General features: G+C 51.4%; 1 protein-coding gene across 4 annotated transcripts in view; it reads left to right on the forward strand.

Moving 5' to 3' along the window:
- Window positions 1-2,427: 2,427 nt before the first annotated feature.
- TOGARAM2 (TOG array regulator of axonemal microtubules 2) overlaps window positions 2,428-18,067 on the forward strand; it is a 58,819-nt gene continuing 43,179 nt past the window's right edge. Inside the window, exons 1-3 of one of the 4 annotated variants that reach the window (XM_059407587.1) lie at window positions 2,428-2,629; window positions 16,100-16,280; window positions 17,048-17,202. The gene's annotated coding sequence lies outside the window, so the exon portion shown is untranslated. Of the gene's footprint in view, window positions 2,630-11,857; window positions 11,976-16,099; window positions 16,281-17,047; window positions 17,203-18,067 lie in introns of those variants that run through there. The other 3 variants (XM_059407584.1, XM_059407585.1, XM_059407586.1) reach the window with 3 other exon arrangements.

Genomic DNA, 18,067 nt, shown 5'->3' on the forward strand with positions numbered 1-18,067 from the left:
ATCTTCATCTGTGGTCCAATTAGAGACTCTCTTTTCAAAGAGTTGAATAGTTATTTTTGCCCATAACACTGCAAATGCCCTATGTGGTCACTTGGCGTCCATTCTCTGAGACGCACTGGGCTGTCATAGATGTTCTCTTTCTGGTTCTCTCCATCACTTTGCTGACTCTGTCTTCCCCCATAGCCCGCTCCCCCCCGCCCCCCGAGTCTCCCTTTTTCTCAGTGGGTCTATCTGGTGGAGATGAGGCCATCTTTGTCCTTTTTACCTTTGCCCTCCTCCTCTAAGTGGTACACGTCCCAAGGAAAGTGTGTCCACTGGATGTGTTTCCTAGGAGCCTCCCCACCCCCCTGCCTCCCCCACCCCCCAGTGACCCGCAGAGTCCTTGGAGAGTTATTGCTTCAGCAGTGGTCCTGGGCAGCGTTTCAGAGGGTGCCCCCAACAGGCTCACCCTGCCTTTGGGGTGGATGAGGCCAACTTCCAGTGGTTGGGGAAGCTCCAACAAGACCAGCACACAGGCTATTTGCTCTTTGATCTCAGCAAAAGAATGTGCCATTCCTGTATGCAGCAAGAATGACAAGTGTCTACCTGGGTTTCAGGAAGCATCGGGATACTCTGTGCACAGAGAGGACTCAGAAGAGTCTAACTGGGCTTGAGGAGTTTTGTAAGGTTTGCAATGCACGGAACTCTACGTTCAGGCCTTAAGATTTGCCAGGCACCCTCCAGTTCTGGTTTTAGCCCCTTGAAAGCTGAATAGGTTGGGTCTGATTGCCTGACCGGATATGGGATAGAGCAGGGGGTGCTACGGAGGACTCAGAGGCGGGAGATCTTGGGCTAGGGTGGGCACCTGTCCCAACTGCAGAAGTTGGAAGCTGCAGCCTTTCTGTGGCTGGCAAGGCAGGACATGGGGCAGATGAGGATTCTAGAAGAGTAGAGTCCCAAGGAGACTTGGATTATTAATGTTAATGGGTTCTTCTTCTTCTTCTTCTTTTTTTTTTTTTTTAAAGATTTTGTTTATTTATTTGACAGAGACACAGTGAGAGGGAACACAAGCAGGAGGAGTGAGAGAGGAAGAAGGAGACTCTCTGCTGAGCAGGGAGCCCGATGTGGGGCTCGATCCCAGGACCCCGGGATCATGACCTGAGCTGAAGGCAGACGCTTAACGACTGAGCCACCCACGTGCCCCTAATTGGTTCTTGTACCCATAACATTTTGGTAAATAAAACCAAATGAGCAGAAAACATAAAAACCGGAAGTTTTGAAACCAGGTAGACCTCTTTTGAATCCAGACTCTTGTGGCTCTGAGATCTTTGACAAGTGACTTTCTGCTTAGGTTCCTTATCTTTCTTGCAGAATTAGAAGCCATTATGTGAGAACCAGTGTGACTGCTTTGACACAAAGTAGGTGATTAGTGGATGCTAATTTCCTTTCTTTTTCTCTTCCCTAAATTTGGATTAGCTTTGACTTAAGCAGGGAAAATATCTTTATTCCCATGTTAGAGATGAGAAAATGGGGAACAGAGACATGCACTGATCTGCACGAGGCCACAGGGCAAGCTGGGTCTGGGTCCCCGAAGTCCTGGACAGTACAAGAGACCTGTGAGGAAACTGGAAAAGCTGTTTGTTTGTTTGTTTGTTTTTTAAAAGATTTTATTTATTTGACAGACAGAGATCACAAGCAGGCAGAGAGAGGGGGGGAAGCAGCCTCCCTGCTGAGCAGAGAGCCAGATGTGGGGCTCGATCCCAGGACCCTGGGATCATGACCCAAGCCGAAAGCAGAGGCTTTAACCCACTGAGCCACCCAGGCACCCTCAAAAAGCTGTTTTTGATCCTGGCCCTTCTGCTGCTTGCTGGTGATGCCTCTGGGCCTTAGTTTCCTTGTCTGTAAAGTGGAGGTGCCTAGAGTACTTACCCCCAAGGACTGTTGTGGGGATAAAGGAGCTAGAGTCTATAAAGCCCTTGCGCTGGTGACAGAGGGCTGGCTGTGGTTTTTAAATGCACCATTACAGGGCCTACTCCCAGGGGCTTGGTTTCGGGTATTTTCTTTGGGCATTCTGGGAGGGTGTCCTTTACAATTCTGGGTGTCCTGCCTTTTAAGGAGGGGTAAAAGGAATTAGTCAGTACCCATGCAAGTCACAGTGCTTCTCCACGAGGGCCCGGGTGCACGGATGGGCACCGTGTCGGGTCCTGGGCTGCGCTCCCCGAGCAGCCACCCGCGGGCGCCCCCTCCATCCGTGGACCTGAGCTCGCGTCACGCTGTCCGGCGGATGTGTCCCTGCATGACTATGGTTCAGGGTGAATTCGTTCTTTAGAGTCAACGGGCAACTGACAGGCGCCCCCAAATTAATTCATATCCATGGTAACCGTCACCCAGGGGAACAGTGAGAAACAAGAGGCTTTTCTTTCCATCCTCATCAGACGGAGCCGGTGCCCAGAGACCAGCAGGCCTGGTTCTCCCTCCAGCCGGCGCTGGCGCCACTCTTGGAAGAGGATGTGGGTGTCTCCTCCTCCTCTCTCCCTCCCAGGGCGCCCTAGCTGACTGCTCGAGGCTGCTGGGGATCAGGCCTGGACACTGCAGGACGGGGCCTGGGACTTCCTGCCTTTGAAAACACCCCTGAAGGCTGGCACTCCAGGTAATGGGTGGGAGGCTTGGGGAAGTGTTTGTCAGTCGTGGTCTGCGGCGGGCCGAGATTACCCAAACAAAGCTTGCATTTGTGGTACTTTAGAGTCTTTAGAGAGGAGGTTGGTGGTGATTGTGGGGGAGATTCTTGATCGACTTTATGATGGTAGGAAGGCACATCCTAGCTCTTTCATATCTGCTCTGAGGTATCTTTTTCTCTGAAGGTTTTTCCTCCTCTTCGGCTTCTGGTGACTTTTCTGGAGGGGAGTATTAGTGTTCTGGTACCAGCTGGCAAGGGAGATACATGCCTTGACTGATCTGAACAACTTTCTGCAGCTCTGATGTGTCTCGATGGTCCCGAGGGGTAAAATATGATTCGTATTGAATTACAAATTTGTTATTCCGCTGGGCTCAAGTTCTGGGCTAGTTGCCCTGGAAACTTTGAGAGAGATTAGAACCTTGTTTGTAACATGTGTTCTTCAAAACACTGGTCCTAAGAAATATTTAATAAGTAAATAGATATAAGTTCACATAGATCTAGAAATTGCTTCATACAAGTCTATGGTCATATGTATTTAAAAATTACCTCATACTCTACCTCTTATTGGAACATTACAATACATAGAGCACGTGACAAGTCCTGAGACATAGTCTAGTTAAGAAGCGAGTTTGGCATTATTTGAATTCATGTTTCCCAAACTTCCTTTACTGGGATTTACATTTTTTTTTTTTTTTTGTATTCACATTTGTTCCACAAAATACAACTGAGGGATGGTTGGGCTGGAACTCCTTATACATTTCAGGCTCATTCTATATTCCAGAATGTAGCTAGAATGAAACACAGAATTCACCGGAAATGCAGGGGGGCTGTGTCTCCCATTTTCCCCACATTCCAGAGTGATGGAACTGTAAGTGTTCTTAGTGGGTTTGGGGTATGGGAGGCCAGGTCGTGGGGAGGCTAGATCCCTACTGAGCATCCTGAAAGGATGAGGGCTGACTTCTCCTCACACATCTCTAAGGATAGAGAGTTCACTGCTTCCTGGGAAGCCATTTGGTAGAGGGTCCAGTAAGTAGCATCCTGGTCTCTGGGACTATGCAGCCAAGCCCAGTTTACTATGACCTGTTATCACTTCAGTGGCTCAACGGAGCCCTCATATTCCCTCGAGTACATTTTTCCTATGTCTTCACAGTTCCTTATATGATGTCATAGCTTCACTGTTATGTTCATGTTCACTCACATATCATGTGGATGGAGTGTGGTTTGCTGATATCCTTCCCATAGTGTGTAAGGAGAAGCAGATTTGAATGCAGACTGAACAATTCCCTTCAGAGTCTGGAGCTGCGCTTGCCCCTAGTCTCTGGTCTGGAAGAGGTCAAGTTCTCATCTGCTTGCCTTTCTCCTAGGGCAGCAACTTTTTGGTGTCGGATCTTTGATTAGACTGTCCATGCCACACGGTCTACACCACAGATGAGATATATGGTCCTATGGGTTAAATTAGGTGTCACCCTGGTGAGGAGGACTTATCAAGACTGTCCATTTTAGTCATTATGTTCTTAGCAACAAGAGTTTTTGGATAGAAAGTCTCAGCAAGCAAGTGGCCTTGTCATTTAGGAAACTGTCAGCTTCAAGTAAGAGAAAACCCTCCTCAAAATGTCTTAACAAAAGAACTTCACACACATACTAGTTGGCATTTGGTAGGAAGGCTTGTGGCTGCTTGACCCAGTAGCTTAAAGTGCCTCAAACATACCCTTTCACTTCGTCCCTTAATGGTGTCCAATTGTGTGAGCATGTGTGAGGATTTTCAAGGCTTTGGGACACTCTGTTGCACCCCATGTATTTGCCCTGCCCCAGGGAGAATAAGCATTTACCCATATTTTCCTTCTTCTTTCCTTATTCCTAATGTCTCCAGTTTCCTTCTTCTGCCATTTCCATTCTTTTTGAAGAACTTCCCTTAGCCATTCTTTTAGGGTAGGCTTGATGGTGACAAATTCTCTTAGTTTCTTTTGTCTGAGGATATCTTGATTTCAGTTTCATTCCTGAAGGATATTTTTGCTGGGTATAGAATTCTGGGCTCAAAGCTTTTTTTCTTTCAAGATTTTTTTTTTTCTTTGCCTTTAGTGTTTTGAGCTTTGCTTGTGATATGTCCTGGAGTGGATTTCTTCAGGTTTATTGCATTTGGAATTTGCTCAGTTCCTGAATCTGTAGATTAAAGTCTTTCACTATATTTGGAAAGCTTTCAGGCATTATTTCTTTGAATACGTTTCTAGCCCCACCCTCTTTCTCCTCTCCACTCCAATAGTACAAGTGTTAGAGCTCTGGTTATAGGGCCGCACATCTCCAAGCTTCTGTTCCTTTCTTTTCAGTCTGTTTTCTCTCTGTCATATGCATTGGGTAGTTTCTATTGTTCTCTCTTCAAGTTTACTGATTCTGCCCTCCGTCATAGTCATATTCACACTGAGTGATTTCAGTTGAATTTTTTAGTTCTAAAATTTCCAGTTGGTTCTTCTTTATATCATCTATTCTGTTGCTGAGACTTTCTACTTTTTTATGTGTTTCAAGCATGTTCATCAAAGCATTTTATGATGGTTGCTCTCAAATCCTTATTAGATAATTCTAACATCTGTATCATTTTGGTGTTGCATCCCTGATTGTCTTCTCTCCTTTAAGTTGATATTTTCCTTGTTCTTGGTATGATCAGTAATCTTCAGTTGTATCTTAGACATTTGGGTGTTAGAGGTGAGACTCTAGATCCTACCTAGTCTCCTTTTTTTCAGGCCATCATGCTGTCTAGGTGTAGCCCACAGATCTAGGTGGGAATGGATTTTTCCCACTGAACCCCACTGGCACCATCCAAGCAAAAATAGGGCCCTGCCCCACACTGCCATGCCTTGCCTCATTGTCCTGGAAGTTCCATTCCCCACTGGACCCTGCTGGGTAGAGCCTTAAAAAACCAAACAAACATATAGAAATGTACACATATCATGTGAAGAGTTTACAAACTGGAAACATGGGGGAATTTTAAGAATTTTCTGATTTCTAAAAATGTATCAAATCATTTTTCTCTATTAGCTCCCAGTAAAGGAAGTTTGGGAAACATGAATTCAAATAATTCCCAGAATTATTCATTCACTTACTGATTCCTTCTATCCCTTATCTCTTTTTCTTACATTCCTTCTTTCATTTCATTTATTTATTAATGTATTCACATATTGGTTTTCTTCCCTCCCTTCCCTCCTCCTTCCTATCCATCCACCCAACCATTATTGAGGGAACAGCTTTCCTCCCTCATGTGCTTTTTCTGTGGCTGTGAGGCAGTGAGCTCTTCTTCTCTAACAGTCTTCTGTGGGGTTAAGGAAGGAGGCGTACATCTCATGTGGGGTAAGGGGCTGGCTTTTCTTGGGAGAAGTCCCTGAGGAGCAGCTGGGCCAGAAGCAGCATAATTAGAAAGCTTCGGTCTTGCCTTGTCACTACCACTGATTTCCTTTGAGAACCTCTGGGCCTCAGTTTCCCTCATCTGTAACATGAAGGGCTTGGCTTGGTCCTCTCTTGGACCCTGTGACTCAGGTCACCTATATGATGCTGGAGTTTCCCAGGGGATGAGCCAGCCCAAGGAGGATATGGATTGAGGGGGGCCCATTCTGAGCCCTTGGTAGTATCTGAGCAGCTGCGCCCAGCCTGCACTGCTGTCAGTACCTCCCAGGTGCTCAGGGGCTGGGCTCTGAGGGGCGGACTGGGGTAAGAAGGAACAGGACTGATATTTTGGGAGGATGAGTCAGCCCAAGTGTCAGTCTAGAGACAGCACCAGTTTGCCTCCATTGTTCTACTTCCTTGTGTGGGTGTGTGTGTCGTGTGCAAGGCAGGGACTTCCAGTTCTTCTCCTCAGCCTGGGGAAGGACCCAAGATACACAAAAAAATCTTAGTGTGAAGGGACCTGAAGGGACTTGGAAGCCCCAGAAGGATGGGGACTCACCAGAAGCCACATAGTAAAGTTGATGACAGGGTCAGCACTGGGACCAACCCACCTGTTTCCTTGTTGGTTGAACCCTTGGTCTGGTCATATGCTAATCATCAGTAGCCTGGACTTGCTTTATCCTGAGAGGTGGGAATCCAAGGCCCAGCCTGGACATTCGCCTCCCTGGCATTTCCATCAGAAGGGCCTTGCCCCACGTGCTGCATGTAAGCTAACTTCTCTTTGTGGCTAAGACAGTGCTGGTTTCCAATGGGGCAATGCTGGTCAAGAGGTCACCCCGGAACCCCCTTCCCATCTTCCATACAATGTGTGGTGCTCAGACTCTGGTCTGTGGCCTGGAGATACTATTTCCAATGTCCCCCCCCGGGAAAAGCAGTGAATGTTGCAGGGAAAGGGAGCTCTTTACCACTAATGGTCCCCTGTCCTCATGTCATCAGGGCTCGTGGTACTCCCACCACACGGACTGTCTACTGTGCACTCTGGTCCTAGGATCTCGGGAGCTCACGGCCTAGTGTGTGTGTGCGACTGGCTGGGCCAGGGGGTGGGCCGGGGCAATATGTACGTACAGGGGGAGGAAGAGATTTGAGAAAGGCTTTTTTTCTCAGTTATGTACTTAGATGTTTATTTGCATATTTTAATCAGACATCTGGATATTTTGCAATGAGAAGTGTGTTCAGGATACCCAGTCCTTTACATTACTAGAAATAGAGCAGTTTGGTTCATTTTACAGGTCACTAAGGGCCAGGAAGACCCTCGGGGATATTTCCATTGAAAGAATAGGGTCGAAATGTAATCATTGTCCATTTACTGAATCACGTATTGCAAGTTTCCGGATAACAGTTTTTGAGATCTTGAGCTGCTTGCTGGGTGGACAAGGGCTGTCGTCCGTGGATGTGATGAGGACTACTTCCCTGGTGCGCACAAGAGCTCTTCTCCCGGCCTGTGATTCTGCACGGTCAGTCTGCTGACGTCATTGTTTCAAGTATTTACTCTGGGGCGTGCTGAGCCTTGGGCCGTGTTGGTTGTATAGAAATCCTCACTGGTGGTCCTTGTGCTCAGGGGGACACAGACATGGAGTCATCAAGCTTGCCTGAAAATAGTGAGACAGGGAGCTTAGGGACTGGCAGAAAGAGCCTTATACTCAAATTGGGTGATTGGAGGCAAGTTTTGTGGGAGGGGTTTATACAGATTATGGGCAGGATGTGGACAAATCACCTCCTGAGGCCGGCTGGTCATGCTGGGCACCCTCACCCTCTTTAGGCTGTCAGGAGCCCTGACCTTTGTGTGAAGAGCCGTGACCTTCAGGTGAGGGGCACAGCCAGCCCAGCAGGACGGCACGGGGGAAGCTGGGGGAGTGGAACCCTGGCCTCTCTCCTCTGTCTTCCACTTGCCAAGCCCAAGGGAGCCAGAAGGCAGAGGGCCTGAAATGTGGGCACAGAGCAGAGTGAAGGGGAAGGAGAGAGGACCGGTTGTGGAGGGAGTGGGAGAGAGCCCGCACTCAGACTCTTTCTGGAAGGAGCAGGGAGCTTCTCCAGGAGAGGATGCTTGAGCTCTGTACCAGTTTCCTGGGCCCGCTGTAAAACCTACCACACACTGGGTGGGTTAGCATGGCAGAAATGTGTGGGCTTATAGTGCTGAAGCCCACAAGGCCAAAGTCAGCCCTGCAGGCCGGGCCGTGCTCCCTCTGAAGGTGCCAGGGAAGGATGCTCCCGGCCTCGCTCCCAGCCTCTGGTAGTTGCTTGTCTGTGGCAGCGTAACTCCAGTCTTCCCGCAGCATTCTCCGTGTGTGTGTGCACATGCATGTTCAGATTTCTCCTTTTTAGATGAAACCAGAGAGAGAGAGAGACAAACCATAGGAGACTCTCAATCATAGGAAACACACTGAGGGTTGCTGGAGGGGAGGGAGGTGGACGGATGGGGTAGCTGGGTGACGGGCATTGAGGAAGGCATGTGGTATAATGAGCGCTGGGTGTTACACAAGACTGACGCATCACTGACCTCTACCTCTGAAACTAATATACTTTATGTTAATTAATTGAATTTAAATTTAAAAAAATTTCCGCTTTTGGTAAAGGCCCCAGGCATGTTGTTTAGGGTCCCCCCGACTCCAGTAGGACCTCCTCTTGACGGAGCCAGCTACAGCTGCAAGACCTTATTTCCAAACAAGGTCCCGTTCTGGGTTCTGGGCGCCTGAAACTTCAGCGTATGAATTTTTAGGAAACGCAGTTGAACCCATAACGGAATTGTGTCTTGAATGATGTGTAGGGATTTACCAGGCACACAAGCATGGGTGTGTGTTTGTGGGTTTGCATGTGTGTATATGCATGTGCGCATGCGTGTATATGCATCTGCGCATGCGTGTACATGTATGGCTGTGGTCGCACACGTGTAGAGCATGTGTGTGAGTGTATGTGTGCATGTACATGTGTATGCGTGTGTGGGCTCATACATGTATACACGCACACATGTGTGAATGCGTGTGTGTGCAGGTGTGGGCATGTGGGTGCACGCTTGTGTGTGGTGCTCTGCAGGGAGAGCTATTAGGCAGATACGGGGGGGGGGGGGGGCTGAGAGTCCTGTGTTTGGGGTCTTCCCGGTGGCTTTGATGACCTTGAGACCAGGTCTCTCCTCCTTCGCCTGTGCCCCACAGGGTCCCATCCCCTGGAGTTCCTCTGCCTGTGCCCTGGGCACCCTTCCCTCAGGGCTTGATTCTGAAGCTTAAACAATGTGGGGGCTTCTCTAAGAAAGAAGACAAAATGTGATCTGGAGGTATTTAGGATGACAACAGAAATCACAGAGAATTGGTGAGGCAGGAGATTCAGGTCCCTCCCTCCTGGGATCTCTTCAGGTGAGGGACCAGAAAGCTTCCGGACGGCAGCCTGCCCCTTCAGGCCCCCCACTCTCCCATACAGGAAACTCCCCAGCTCCCGGGGCCCTGGGCTGGGGCTCAGCAGTTCCAGCTTCGGAGGCCTCCACCCCTGCCTGCACCTGGCCGGCTCCTTAGCTTTCAGGCTTCGGGCTCACGCCACACCTCCTGGCCCCAGGCTCCCTCTGGTCACGTGGTCCCCGACCTGGGGAGCAGGTGACTCACTGAGTCCGCACCTGCCTGGCAGAGTGCCTTCTGAGGGTCACACACCCGGGGGTGGGGTGGGGTGGGGAGGGCTGCATGTTGTTCCCTGCTTGGCACGCGGGGGAACCGGGGCTCCAACAGCTTGTGTCTTGCCGGAGGTCAGGCTGTGGCTGGGATCAGATCCTGTCTGCCCCTGAGCCGTGCTTCTCCGGGGTTGTGAGAAGGGTCCCTGCCTTATTGTAGGTAACACAGTAATGCACAGGGAGTTTGTGGGGGGTCTCTCTCCATTACTCAGCTCCTAAGGGCAAACCGCCACCTTTCCAAGTTTCCAGCATCTGGCAGAGAATGTGACGCACGAAGTCCCCTGGAGAGCAGGCCAGCAGGGTCAGGCAGAGAGCAGGAGGCACAGGGAGAGACGGGGCTGAAGGAGGACTTGTCAGATGTGGTGTCAAGTGTAGCCTTTACCCAAGGACACTGGGAGCCATCTGGGGTGTCCGACTGGGGAGTGATCATTGGATCTGTATTTTCGAAGCTCTGACTCGGGCTGTGATGTAAGGATGGGGTTGGGGGGCGGTGCACACGTGTCCCCTCTTAGCAGAGCTCAGGGACATGAAGGCTGGCCTCATCTTGTCCCCGCGCTGTCTGTCATTGCCTCTGATCCTTCTCACTGATAAGCTATGAAACTTGGGCAGGGGCTCGCCTTGCTGGGCCTCCATTATCCCGTCTGTAACCTCAGGTTTCCTCGTGTCCACCTCGAGGCGGGCAGTCCAGCGCAAGACACATGGAAGCTTCTTCCTGCTCTTAGCTGGTCCTGGTTTGGAGGAAATGCCTCCTTCCTGGGGCCTCTGCTAAAGGGAGTGCAGGAGCTCAGCTCACCTTGCCATCTTGCCCACTGAGGAGCGATGGAGGGCAGCAGCCTCCCTGTGGGCCCAGCAGGCCTGTGGCATTCTGGCCCTGGGGCCAGTGCCTGCCTTGTGGGATCTTGTCAGTGCTAATGGGCTAACCCTCCTGGCCCCCTCATGGAGCGTGGTTGCTGTTCCTTCCACGGCCTCTGGGGAGGCTCCACAGGCCTGCTCTTAGTGTCTCAGAGAAGAGGCGAGAACCCAGGAACTTGCTGGCAGGGCCAGGAGAAGGTTCAGTCAGTAAGCCCTGGGCACGTATGATTCAGTTGGCCAGGCCTCCTGGATGTGCGACCAGCCTCCTGCTGGCTTTCCCCACCCTGTGTTATGTCTGTCTGCCTGTTCCCTTGTAACCAGCTTGGGGATCTGCCTAGAAAACTTCATAGCGTCTTTGGGCGAGCAGTTCTTTGCAAGGCTGCGTAAAATCAGCGAGGCCCCTGGCTCCCATTGCCCTCACCTTGTGGCCCTTGGATAGTGAGAGTTAGAACGGTTTGGTGTGAGGGAGCAGTTGTCACAATGTCAGCCTGGTGCTTCTGCCAGGGGCTCGGGCTCCGTGAGGAAGCACATATGGGCTATTAGTATTCACATTTTCTAAAAGCTGGGATAGTGAAATCTGGCTGAGAAGGAGGCCACAGGCTTCTTGCTATGCCTGTGTTTCTGCTGGAGACAGCGCTAACAGAGATGCGCGGCCTGATGACAGGCTGGACATAATCACAAGCCTATTACGTGCCCTATTTAATCCCTAGAGCTACCCTCTCAAGTCGGTATTGTTATCCCCATTTTATAGATGAGGAAACAGAAGTTGAGAAAGGTTAAGGACCGGCCAGAGGTCACAGCTGGAAGAAACTGGGTCAGGATTCAAAGTCAGTTCTGCCTGTTGCCAAGGCCCGGATGCTCACCCTCCCTGCCCCATCTGCATCTAGAAACAGCTTGGGAGCTGAACCAGAATTGGGCCCACAGTCTCCTGCCGCAAAACCAGGGGTTTACTGCCAACGACATCCCTGCCCTGAGCCTGCCATGCACTCCCTTGCTCTGTGGTCATTGCGCAGCGCAGCCCAGCTGTCTCTCACCAGCAGCCCCACAGGACAGGTTGGCCACTTGGGAGCGCCCCATGCCCGGCAGGGCCCCAAAGGAAACAAGGCCAAGGGGAAATGTCTCCTGGCTCCCTCTCTCCCTCATGCAGGAGCTACGGGCTCCTTTGGAGCAGCGGTTGCTATGCAGCCTTGTTTATTCAGAGAGAGCCTGGCAGAGGCCAGTAGCACACTCAAAGCTGGGCCCGGGGCCTGTTCAGCAGCCTGGGGCCGGCCAGGCCTGGGGCCACCTCGTCCTTGCCCCTCCGGGCCCGTGGGCTGCATTCTCTGCAGAGAGACACCAGCGCCTGGCTTCCTCCAGTGACAGGGTTGGCCTCTAGACGGAGAGGTAAGATGGATGTGCAGTGGGGGAGGGAGCGGGAGGAGGGTCAGGCTGCCTGGAGCCCTTGGAGGGGTGTGGAAGAGCTGATCTGGAGCAAGGACACAGGGCTCCGCGGGGGGGAGGCCGTGGGACCGTGGAGCTGTCCCTTCCTCTCTCCGCAGCCTGTTGCTCTCTGAGCCTATGAGTTATGGAAGGGAGCTTCCCTCTCCTCCTGGCCACGGCCTCCCTGTTTGGGGGTCAGCTCCACTCCCTGGGGTGCTGAGGGTGATGGTGCCAGAGGGATAAGGAAGGCTCCGTGTTAGGGGCACTGGGGCACAGGCCTTGGACAGGCTGGAAGAAGCAGGATTCAAAGCCAGCTCTGCCTGCTGCAAGGCCTAGCTGCTCCCACTACTGGCTCTCCTGGGTCTCTGGGTTTGAATTCAGACTCCACTTCTCCCTGGGTGTGCGGACTTAGGCCCTTTTCATTCTGAGCCTCAGTTTCCTTGTCTGTAAAGCGGGGGTTAAGTGACATTTCCCTTGGGGCTGCTCGTGAAAGGTGGAGATGGTAAGGAGAGAGAGGAGTGTGTTGGGCCCTGTGCTCAACGGAAGTTACTTTTCGTGGTGCCATTATTATTACAGCAGAGATGATCGTGTTCCTTTCCAGAGCAGATCTGGGGCTCCCAAAACAAGGGGTTTGGTGAACCACTTCTCCAGGACAAGGGCTTACATTGGCTAGGGGCCTTGAAGGGCTGGTGTTCCTTCCAGAGCCCTCGAAGGGACTGTAGGGCCTGTGCTGGGGGTGGGGGGTGGGGGTTTGTCCATGGCTGCAGAGGGTCATGGAGCACAGTGGTGCCCAGCCCCACCGAGGCGGGCCATGCAGGGGTATAAGCGGACAGGTCCTTTCCAAACCCAGGGGGGCCAGTTCAGCCCCTGAAGCCTTGGCCTGGCCGATAAGAAGGAGGGGGAAGGTCATGGGAGCAACTGACGGGGAGGTATCAGGCTGAGCTCAGGAGCGTCAAGGTCACCCAAGGTCACCTGTTGCCCCAATGCCACCTCACAGGCACCTGACTCTGCTCACGGGCATGATGAGAAGTTTATCGCTAGTTTTATATTCAACCTCTCGCCGACAAAAAAATGTACAAGACTCACCAACAGTTTAAAGTAGAATTAATGTGTAGCCACCACTGTCCAGGGCAGGAAAGAGATGCTCTCTAGGGCAGCCCCCAATGCCTCCCCCGCAGGCCCCTTCCTATCACAGCCGCCTCCTTGCCCCCCAGGGTTGACCACATTCCTCATTTCCCCTGGCTTTTCCATAAAGTCGTACCATCTTTGTGTGTTTGTCTAAGCTGTTGAATTTCATGTTTGAAATGCACACAAATAGAATGGCAGCCTCTGGGCCCTTCCGTGCCTAGTGTCTGTCAGTAAACATTGTGCATGGTGCTGAGCAGAGTGCTGTTGAGTAGCTTTGCTCATTTTCATTGCCATGGAATATTCTGTGACACGAATACCGTAACTTTTTCTCCAGTTTCCTGTTGGGTGTTCGGGTTATTTCCAGATTTGGGCCATTGCCAACAGGGCTGCTATGAACGTTCTCTGCTATGAACTTCTGTCTTGGTTCACAACATGCAAAGTTTTCTTGAAGGAAGACCCCTAGAGGTGGTCTTGCTGGGCATAGGGGGCTTGCATATCTTTAACTTTAGTAGATGAGCCAGACCACTCTCCCCTGTGGCTGTGCCCACGTTCACCTCGCCAGCCCTGCGTCGCATCTCTCTGGCACTTAGTATTGTCCAGAGTCTTCATTTTTGGCAATCTTTGCAGGCTGGTGACAGTGGTCTGATTTGCATTTCCCTGATCAGCAGGGGGTCAGGGCCTGCGTTGCCTTTCTTCCTTCTGGCTTTCTTCCTCCTTGGGGAGGCCCCTTTCCCCTGGTCTCCTGGCTCAGCTCCCTCCTCATGCTGTTTCCCAACCACCATGTTCCTCTCTGCCCTCCAGGCTCCTCTGTCCCTAGGCCCCATTCTCTTTCTTAGGGGACAGTCACTCATCCACGTGATTCCTCTGTCATCAATCTTGGAGTAGCAGTCTTGGGCTCCAGAGCAGCTCTCCGGAGGTCTGAGCTTTCCACTGTGTCTATGCGTCCCAAACCTCTGGATTTGGGCTCTCCTTGCATCCCCTCCTGGGTCTTGGCTTTCCCTTCAATAAAATAAGGACAGAAGAAATGACCCTCCACAGAAGCCCTTTCCATTTTCCAAGCAAAACCTGGCATATTTCCTGGAGAGGCCCATGGAAGGTTCTAGCTTTTGGTCAAGCAGAGTCAGTTTTCTCTTGGGGCCATTGGAAAAGGACAGAGCTAGTGGTCTGAAGTCGGCTGAGCTTCTTACAGGGAGACCTTTGTCAAGAGCCATTTCCTGGAACGGGACAGGCATTTAGATGCCAGAGACGGCCACCACAAGTTTCCTGAGATGTTGATTGGAAGGGCTGTTTCTTTCTTCTCAGCCCCTCTCATCTTGTCGCACCTGTAAATTGCTTCCAGAGTGCAGTTTGATGACCGGAGCTCCAGCTCCTTGGGTGGGGGTCCCCGAGTGGGAAAACCATGCAGAAAGCCTTCGTGGGGCAGTGGACCAGGTCTCTCTGTATCAGACTCCGGGACTAGGCTCAAGGTCTTAGACAAGTCAGCCCTTGATGGTGAAAATGTCAGGGGGGATGGGCAGAAGGCTTCCAAGTGCCAGCCAGTGCTGTGTGATTTCAGGCAGGATTGACAGAATGGTGCCCAACCCCACCAGGAAATGACATCCTCAGAAACGCATTGTCATGGCTCTGCCCAGGCCTGGCAGTCTGAGTCACTGCCCCACCCAGTGCTGAGGTGACCATTTGGGGGAGACCTTGATGGAAGGGGGGAGGAGGGAGCTGAGGACCTTGTCCGTATAGTACTTTTTGGCTCTTGAAGGCCCTGGGTATGTATGTCCTGTAGCCTCTCCAGGCCCCACATTAACCCCTCAGTTACTAGCCAGGAGGTCAGCTGATCTTCGGGATCTCTTACAGCTGAAAATTCAGTGACAGAGGGAGAGATGAAGATGTCTCTTGTCCCCACCATGTGAAACTTTGTTGAATTACTAGTGCATGTTCTGACTTCTAATTTATATTTGCACCAAGATGATACACAAAAGTAGGGCAGGCTCAGAAGATTTTGAATTTTGGAAATTTATGGATATGTCACATACCCTTTTCACTAGGGCCACCACTGCTCATCCAGTACCTCTGTGTGAGTTAGAAAAAGACACCTCTTTATTAAGGCACTTTACTTCTGTTTATCATAGAAGGGCAATGAAAGTGCAAATCTGTAGTGTCTGCAGTGTGAATGATGTCTCCTTAATTACGATGCCTTGTGCAGTGTCCAACCTGAGCAATCACACAGGGCGGCTGTGCTGGTCACTTACGGTCATTATTTTCCAAACAGAGCTTAAATAAGACTTTTTTTCTCAACCATAGGCCTTCCCATGTCTTATATCAGAATTCCTGGGAGGTAGGGGGGCTGTTTTGAATGTCAGCCCTAGACATATAGGCAGCTCTCTCCTTCCTCTCTCTATACCTGCTCCACTCAACCAACACCCACACTGAACTATTGCAAAAAGGAAACCTTTCTCAGTTGCATTGGAAATGAAAAGGGTTGAGAGGTTCTGCTTTGGCTCTTGACCATGAGATCCACCCTGTCCCAGAAAGTCATTAAGATGCAGGCAGTAACTGCCTTCTTAACATACTCTGCCAGTTCTGGTAAGAAGGGATCACTTGGAGCATTTCCCAGCAAGGTGATACTTGAGCTGCTCTTCTAAGGGTCCTGCCCCAGCCTGTCTGCTGCCTCCTGCTCACCCCAGAAACTTCCGCATTGAAGGTCATCGGCCAGGGGCCACCTCCTTTTGCCACCCAGCCTTGGTCAGGCCTCTAGAGCTTCTTGCCCCAAAAGCTTTCAAAAAGGACACTTTCCTTCTTCTTGCCCATCTTAACACACACACTAAGATCATTATTAAAGAATAATGTTAATAGCTCCCGTTTGTTGAATCCTTCCTTAGGGGCCAGACGATTTGAGACGCTTTTCATATTTTATTGAATATGCTCAGTAACCTTGTGAGAAAGACATTCTTCTTTCCCTTTTGCAGTTAAACGGAAGCTCAGAGAGGTTTAGTACCGCACCGCGTCCGAAGTCTCCCAGCTGGTAGGCAATGGACTTGAACACGGGGCTGTTGCTGGCTATGTAGTACCGCATTCTTCTGCTTCCAGCAGCAGCAGGGAACGCTAGACCGGAAGCCTCCGCTGGCCTGCTCTGTGGCCTCCGTCCAGGTACCTAGCCTCTCTGAGCCTCAGTCTTCTTAGGCACAACATGAGGACAATAACATGTGCCTTGTTGCTCTATTTCAAAAGCTAAATGGCATGAAACTAAGAAATGTTAGTCTCATTGCCTTGTTTCTTCTCAACAAGGCTGTAAGATGGGCTACAATTTTGTTTTTTACATTCATGCACGCTGCTGTGGGGCTCCTACTAGGTGCTGGGCCCCATGTTTGGTACTGTGGGTTTCTTTACAGTTCCAGGGGCCTGCCAGCAGGTGCACGTCCTGCTGTCTGGAGCCCAGACGGTTCCAGGGACATTGACCCCACCTGATCCCATTATGGCAGGGAGGTGGCTTGTGCAGCAGTGGGTGTGGCTCCAGAGGGGGTAAAGGCCCCGCCCCCCAAAGGGGCACTTATGGTGGGCGGGGCAAGTCTTCCTCTAGCAGTCGTCAGGCCAACGGGCCGGCGTGTCAGTCAGTCACCTACGCAGCCAGGAGCCTGAGTGGGGGGCCTTGGGGGCCTCTTCTGGGGGCATCTGGTGGGTGTGGGGCTCAGTCTCCTGGTTTGGGTAGAGACAACTCCTAGGGCTACCAGCTCCAGGGGTCAGATAATGTTATTTCTTTCCCCCAAAAGTCTTTAGAGTTCCCTTCCCTCCCCACATGGGTTCTCCGCAGTCTCAGCCTCGGCTAGACCCCAACCTCACAGCCTGTTTGTTCCTCCGCGTCTCTACGCACAGTTTCCTCAGCCTGCGAGGCCCTTCTTGTTTCCTTCCCCGTCTAGACCCCGCTTCCTCCGGGCCCAGCGAGGATGCCGCTCTCCTGCGGAGCGTCTCCAGGCGCCTAGTCAGACAGCATTGCGGGTCCCGCGTGTGTCCACCTCCGCCCCGGGGCCCTCTGCGCTCAGCCTGGTGTTCGCGTCACAGCACAGCATCCCAGGTGAGAACTGCAGGAGGGCCCGCCGCGCCCGTTTGGGCCTCTCATTCTGCAGACACATCTGTCTCTCCCACGTGAGGGGCACCCGTGTCACCTGGGTCTGTCTCCTAGGGACAGATGGGGGGGGGGGCCTCTGGCCCATCCGACCTTTAAAGATGGCGCTTGGGTGGGGACAGGGAGAGGAAGAGTTCTTACCTGATTTATTGACTGTCTACCGCCAAAGGTGCTGAAATTTTTGCACATGACTTCACTTCATCTTGACCAAACCCTTTGGTAGGACTTTTTTTTTTTTTTTTTTTTTTTTTTAATTTTAAATTTCAGATGAAGAAACCAAAGCTCAGAGGAATTAAAGTTAATATGAGAGGGGCAAGTGGGAGTGGTGCCTATCTGAAACCTCTCTTCAGAGAATGTTTCAGTCGGGGACATTTTGGGGTTCAAAACCTAGGTTTCTCCACTCTACCATCTTTGCCCTAGTCCCCTTCTCTACCCACCTTGACATCGCATCGCACCTCTGTCCCCACTCAGCAGGTCTGAGGAGGCGCGAACTCTGATTTCTTGGAACCCATGTCCTCAGAGGCCTCTAAAAGGAGGAATGGGTAGTGTCACGGTCACACGAGGGGAGATGCATGTGTGGCAGCCCCCTGGGAGGGGGCAGGTGAGACTGCATCTTGGGTCCCCTCCAAGGCCTCTCTTCAGGCACAGGGTGACTGGGATCTTGTCCCTGGGGCTGACGTCCTTTATGGGGCCAGATCTAGCTTTGTGTCCTTTCCACTTGAAACCTGAGTCCCTTCCGTCACCTTTCCCATTCCTGTGGTGCCGGTCACCATGGAGCCTCAGTAGCCATAGCTTTAGTGAAAGGGGTGGGTGG

This window comes from Mustela nigripes, chromosome 7 (assembly GCF_022355385.1).
Source record: "Mustela nigripes isolate SB6536 chromosome 7, MUSNIG.SB6536, whole genome shotgun sequence".
NCBI classification, from domain to species: domain Eukaryota; kingdom Metazoa; phylum Chordata; class Mammalia; order Carnivora; family Mustelidae; genus Mustela; species Mustela nigripes.